Raw genomic sequence first — 7,153 nt, 5'->3', positions numbered from 1 at the left:
ATCTGCTGGAGCTTTCTGAGGAACTGTCACATTGTTTTCCACAGTGACTGTACTATTCCATAATCCCACCGTGTCTAAGATGTTCAGCCCCTCTGTAAACTCGCCGGCATTGTTGTTTTACGTTTTTTTTATCAATGCAGTTTCAGTCTGCGTTTTGTTTGTTTAAATAGGTTTGTTTAGATGTTCTTCTTCTATTGGTGTTAGTTTAAGGACAATAGTGTGTTTCTAGAAATGTGTCCATTTCTCACAGGATTTTAAACTTTTTGAGGTACAAGAATACAATTTCCAAGCATCTCTTTATTTTTAGTGTATTGCGTCCATCTATTCATTAGCTGAAAGGTAGCTCCTGAGAGTGGTTTCAGTTCCAAGTCTGAAGGTGATGTCAGGGCCATCGTCTTGGGGGTTCCTCTAGTCTCAAACAATCCAGTAAGTCTGGCCTTTTGAAGAATTTGAGTCTTGTTCTACATTCCACTCCCATTCTAACAGGGCCTCTTCTGTTCCTGAGCAGTAGTGGGAGTTAGGCAACATTGAATTCTGACCTCAGGCCAGAGGAAGCCATGGTTGGGGTAGGCTAGTAGTACTGTAGACTAATTTCTTCCTTGGCTCTTTGCTTTCTCTCTCTCGGTCTTCTGCTCCAACAGTAGTCTCTTAGACAGCTGCTCACCAGTTTCCAGACCCCAGACACTACTCATCAAACTAGGGTGTAGAACATAAACTATACATTTTACACCAATTAAGTTGACCCATATCTATAAGCCTTCCAACCCAGAAAATCAATCCTGTGAGCTGTTCGCTTATGGCTAAGTATCAAAGTACTTGTTTGGAAACTGTAAAATAGTTACTTTGGGATGGAATTCTTGATCTCATTTTTAATTTGGCAAAATGTTAAGAGTTATATGTGTGCATAGTTATTGGAATTTGGTGTGCCACCCTTCCAGCCGCCTGGTGGGTCTGCTCTCCTGTGCCTCCCTCGGTTTGCAGTTTCCTGTCCAACTGAAGTCCAAGGCGAGGTGGCTGCATGACGGCTACTCCTTCAGGGGGAAGGAAGGTTGCCGGCAGCCCTCTCTCCTGTGACACACTTGTAGCGCCTGCTACCCACAGCCAGCTCACAAGCACCCGATCTCAGCTTCATCCTGCTTACTTTCTCAGCATTTCATTTGCTGTTTCTCTTGTTTTTGAGTTCAACCATTATTAATGTTTAAAGAGCTGTGGTGGCCCAGTGGGCTGAGGGTTGGGCCATGGTCTAAGCCCACCAGCCTCTCCTCGGAACCATAAAGATGGACAGTCTTGGAAACCCTCCGGAGCAGTTCTACTCTCTCTTATAGGGTCACCATGAGTCAACAGCAGTGTTTATTTTTATTTTTAACCTTTTGATATTTCTGTTACTGTTAAATGTTATTTACTGTGTGCAGCAGAAAGGGGAACAAATGTACTGCCTCTAACCTTAATCCCTGGAGCCTCAGTGTCCTTGTGGGTTATGCATTGGGCTTCTAACCTCAAGGTCAGCAGTTTGAAACCACCAGTCACCGTGGAAGGAAGAGGTGGCTTTCTGTTCCTGCAAAAGTTTAGTCTTGGAAACCCACAGGGGCAGATTTGTTCTGTTCTACAGGGTCGCTATGAGTCAGGATCGACTTGATAGTGGTGAACTTAAATTTGATGTTTAACCTTCCTCCCAGAGACTGAATTTTAGGTTTATTTCACTTATTTTTTAAAATATTTGTTTGTGGCTCTGGTGAACATTCACACAGTAAATTGGGTTCCTAGTTGACAATTCCTATGCAAATTATTCAGTGACATTAGTGAAGTTTTTCACAGTATGTCAACACTCTCTTCCTGTGTTCTGGCTGCTCCATTTCCTAAGTTCTGGTTCCCAGGCCTCCTTGTCTTCTCATCCCTGCTTTGGAATACATGATGATCTTTTGACTTCAGAGAGATAGGCTTTAGTGGACCTGTATGTACAGGTAGTATCCTTATATTTGTGTGATACTTTGTCATTTCACTAGAAATGCATAATTTGGGGTCAAAGTTTAAAGAACATCTCAGAGTAACATTCTCCCATTCTATCAGGGATCATCTATGGTAATCCCGGTGAGAGTAGTTGATAAGTCGTAGCCTGGCACCAACTAGTTCTTCCGGTCTCAAAGTAGCTCAGGTTATGGTTTGGGTAAACTATTAGCCTTGTAGATCTTTTTTTCCTCTGAGATTTTTATTTTTCTTACTCTTTTGTTCCTGGCAAATATTTGAGACCAACAGTTATATTTTAGATGACCAATCACAACTTTTAAGACCCCAGATACTACTTACTTATGTCACTAAGATGCAGAACATGAACTTGTGAACTACTGTATACCAATTGACATTGTTATCTCAGAAGACTAAGGTCCTAGGCCTGCAAACCTACAAAACTAATCTTCCAAGGTGTGTGATTATTTATGAAGTGTATCTGTAGTTGTAACTTTTGTGAATAGATGTACCTGCACACACATCTGTACTTACAGGTTCATATACTGCTTTTGTGCACACATATGTATACATCTGTACCTACCCATAAGGAGCCCTGGTGGCACTTTTGGGTTAGTGATAGACTGCTAACTGCAAGGTTAGTAGCTCAAACCCACCAGCTGCTCTATGAAAAAAAAAGATGCTGCCTCTCCAATACACTTGCAAAGCCTACGTAGGGACACCAGGAGTCAGAGTTGACTATGTGGCCATGGGTTTGGTTTGACTTTGGTACCTGGGATGTTCAGTCCGACAGAGGAATGCCAGGTCTGACTTTTCAGCACCGGGTTGTCATCCACAGGGGAACCAGCAAGCTCCACCCCCATGTGATTTGTAACAGGCCAAGGACAAGCTATACTCCAGTGCGTGCTGCGTCCATACACAAAGCAGAAAAGAGTTAAGCCAAAGTTGATTTAAGCATATGGTTACTTCAAAATAAGATGAAGCCGGTCCCCCTAGCACGGTAAGAGAGGAGGACTTTGTCTAGGCCAGGGAATACTAATAGGGTTTTTGTTGTTGCTGTTCATTATTTTATCATTTATTTTCATTATTTTATCATTTATGAACTTTTGTGGGAAGAACTTACAGTGAATCCTTTAGGAAAACAATACATTATTAATTTTTTTACTAAGGTTTTTTTTGATCATTTTATTAGGGGATCATACAACTCATCACAATCCATATATACATCACACTTCTAGGTTTTTTTTAAGGGTACTTTCAAAATGCTCTGCTCGCCTACTGCTAGGTGAACTGCAAGGTCAGCAGTTCGAAACCAACAGCTGCTCCAAGGGAAGAAGATGAGACGTTCTATTTTCATAAGAAGCATAGTCTTGGAAATTCACAGGGGCAGTTCTTGTTCTGTAGGGTCACTAGGAGTCGGCACAGAAATGATGGCAGTGAGTTTGGATCTTGGGTTTTAACAGGGAGAGGGATTGCTGCTTCACTGATGGTCAGGATACTTTCTATTAAGTTACCAAATTCTAATTTATCTTAGCTGACAGTTCTTCATCAGAATGTCTGTGATCTTCTCATGAGCTGTAAATCTGGGTGAGACGATTTAGGATGTCCACTCAGTCTGAGACATATGTTAGCTCGTTGTTCATTTTCCTAGCTTGTAGAATTCTCCTTCCTTAACAAGCAGAATATTCATTTCTCGAGAGCAGAGGGTGTGATGCCTTAACTAATGCTCTCAATTTGACCTCTATGTGTTCTAATATCCATGGCAATGACTAGACAGACACTCATAGACAAGGTTCATGATGAAAGGGTTTATTAAGAAAGTTAGTAAGTTGTAATGCCAGTGAGAAATGCTCAGGGTTGAGTTGTTTACCAGGACATGTTATAAAGTTCTCTCAAGTTCGCTAAAAAATTCCCAAAGGGCATACCACTCATAAACCTCAACCAGAAGGCATTCAGCTTAAGTTCTGTAGGTCTGCCAGTCCAACTTCCCCAATTAAGTGCCCAGAGGCACTCCACTCTGCAAGCTGGCCTCCAGTACACAAGCACTCACCTTTACTTACTCTGTGGGTTGGGAAGTCCATCACTCTGTCCCATGCTCTGACTCCTGGTTCTGCTACTGCTCATCTGATGGAACAGCCGTCTTCTGGATCCAAGAGGTCTCTGCACAGGGAACTCAGGTCCAGAGGATGCTCCACTCCCGGCTCTTACAGGTAATGAGGCCCCTTCTCCTGCTTCTCAGAGGGCTTTCATACACAGCAGGATACCACCCTAGGAAATCTTGTTCACAATTACAAATCCTATCAATACTTTCCCTACTCTCTTACCAGATCTATGCAGGGAAAGATCATTTGGTGGGAGCTATAGACTTTGGCTACAAGAGCCATAGACAATCCATTCCCTTGGGAGGCAGAAACCCCTATTCTGTCCATCAGTACCTACTCATATATCTCTACGCCAGTGCACATACATGCGTGACGATACACTGTTTTCTTAGTCTTTGTTGGAGTTGCAAATTATGTCAAATTCTTGAATACAAAACATCTTTTTCTCTTGAGCATTTCGGAGCAACATGATTGACTTTGATCAAGCTGTGCTGACAACACATTCTTATCACCCAAAATAAAAAGTACTTATGATCTAAAACAGGGATGAGCAAACTGCGACTGGGAAGCCATGTGTACAGTGGGCTCTTTGGGCACATACATGTGGCGTTGAAGTAAAAGTGAAAAAATTTAAGGGATATTCAGATAATGGTGATTTCACAGTTGGTAAAAATAGACATAAGCCTCTCGAATAATTTTTAAATGGTTGTGGGGGACAGGATTGGTTCTTCTGTCTCAAAAGTTTGCTGACTCCTGATTGAGAGGATAGGTTTCCAAATACATTTTACCTACCACCCCATTCCAGAAGTTTTGTTTGTGAGTTTAACTCAGCGCCCCTTTGTGCTATAGCCACAGCTCAGGATAAAGTGAAGCTGTGTTTTTGCAGCCCTACTGGATCCTTCCAGTGCAGCCCCCTCCCAGGGGTAGCCTTGCTCATGTTGGGAAACACTGAGCTCAAGTGTGACACTCCCTCTTCCCCTCCCTGATAGCCACCAATGAATAGGTGGGCTACATACTTCATGGTCAGCAGGTTGAAACACCAGCTGCTCTGCAGGAGAAAGATAAGATTTTCTATTCCTGTAAAGAATTACAGCCTCAGAAGCCCATAGGGGCAGTTCTGCCCAGTCCTATAGGGTTGCTATGAGTTGGAATCGACTTGATGGCAATGAGTTTGTGTTCTTTGGTTGGTTTTTTTTAGATCTATGTGTGCATAGGATCATGTAATATTTATCCTTATGTGGTTGACTTATCTCACTTAGCATTACATCTAGGGCCCATCTGTGAGATGTGCTGTGGAATCATGATTGTTGGGTTTTTTTAAAATCATTTTATTGGAGGATTGTACAACTCTTAGCACAGTCCATCCATCCATCCATTGTGTCAAGCACATTTGTACATTTTTTGTAATCATCATTCTCAAAATATTGTCTTTCTACTTGAGCCCTTGGTATCAGCAACTCATTTCCCCCCTTCATGATTGTTCTTTATTCCACTGCATGGACGACACCTTACTTAGCCTGTCCTCTGTGGATGAGAGTACCTAGGTGGTTTCCTTGGTAGCATGAAGTATTCTGCTTTGGGCTGCTAACCAAAAGGTCAACAATTTGAACACACCAACTGCTCCACAGGAAAACGACAAGGCTTTCTGCTCCCATAAAGATTTACAGACAGGGAAACTCACAGGGGTGGCTGTACTCTCTCCATAGAATTCGATGGCAGTGAAATTGTTAGTTTTTGTTGTCACTTAATTCTTAGTATTAAATCATGTCAGCTTTGCATCTGCAGTTTATTAATAAATTATTAACAGTCTAAAAAAATGCTTGGGTCAAATACATACATGGAAAACTCATTAAAATTTCCTCTTTTTTTTTAACTTAAAATTTTTTCTTCAAATATTCAGCTAGGAAAAAAAAAAAATATTCAGCTAGGTTCAGTCAAGTGTTCCCTGTGTCAGGGTTGGGGTAAAGTTGTCTGTACATGAGAGGATGGGCTCCTTTGGAGTTTATAGTCTAGTGAATGTAATATAAATTCATGTAAGAACTAAAAGTGTGCAGGCCCTTATCAAAGAACCACATATATCACTGAGAAATACTAAGAAGGATAGTGAATAGATTTAATAATCACAAGTGAAGTTTCCCAGAAATAATGGGAAATCTGGACACTTTCAACTCTGAATCACATACATTAGCTCGTCAATCGGGGGAACTGAAATTTCCATCTGGCTGACACAGCTGTTGGGGGCCGTGTACCAATCCTGACGCCATGAACTGAACACTGGTCCTGCGCCATCCTCACAGGTGTTGCTGTTCGGCGTCCTTTGCTCTAGTCCCGGTGTCAATCCTCCTCCCTGCGGGTTTGCTTGTTCTCCGACCTTCTCCAGACACCAGTCGCTGCTAACAACATGCCCAAGTACGTCAGTCTCACCAGCTAAGGCACATTCTGCTGGCACTTCTTCCAAAACAGGTTTGTTCACTCTTCCAGCAGTCCATGAGCATAGCTAATCGCTTCGCAGGGACTTTTCAGATACATCCATCCTTGCCAAGATGTTCTCCAGTGAGAAATACATTTTGTTTATCCTGCAATTGCATTTGACCCACTTTGTTATTAAGGGAGAAGAGGGTGGTATGTTGCTATATTTAAGAGGTCATGTATACCTTTGCTGCCCTATAGCTCTGTTTCCTTAAGACTTTGGTAACATTCGAGAGCGGCCTTGAAGCCTGATGTGAGGAAGCCTGGGAAGAAAGCAGGCGTGGACTGGGAAGGAGCAGCTTAGAGGGATGGCCACCCACAGGAACGCCAGGCTCTCTCGAAGCGTCGCTTCCGCAGTCACACGGGCCCACGGCCTATGAGAGGCCGCAGAAGGTCACAGGAAACAAGTGTCGGCCCCGTTTCTGCAACTTCCATTTTACTTCCGGGCATCCATCTAGGAGTCCGGGGCTAGGCGACCCCGGCTCCCATCCCGTTCTCGTTCGTCAGGCTGTGTACCCATTTCTCCCAGCCCCGCTGAGCTCCCAGAGAGACCGGTGGCGGGAGAAGGGGGCGGTTAGGCGGGAAAGTTGCTAAGGCCTCCCGGTTGCCCTCGTCCAAGA

This window comes from Echinops telfairi, unplaced genomic scaffold (assembly GCF_000313985.2).
Source record: "Echinops telfairi isolate 266 unplaced genomic scaffold, ASM31398v2 ScPeMD7_7469;HRSCAF=8507_1, whole genome shotgun sequence".
NCBI lineage: Eukaryota > Metazoa > Chordata > Mammalia > Afrosoricida > Tenrecidae > Echinops > Echinops telfairi.
Note: the sequence above shows the minus strand (reverse complement) of the source record.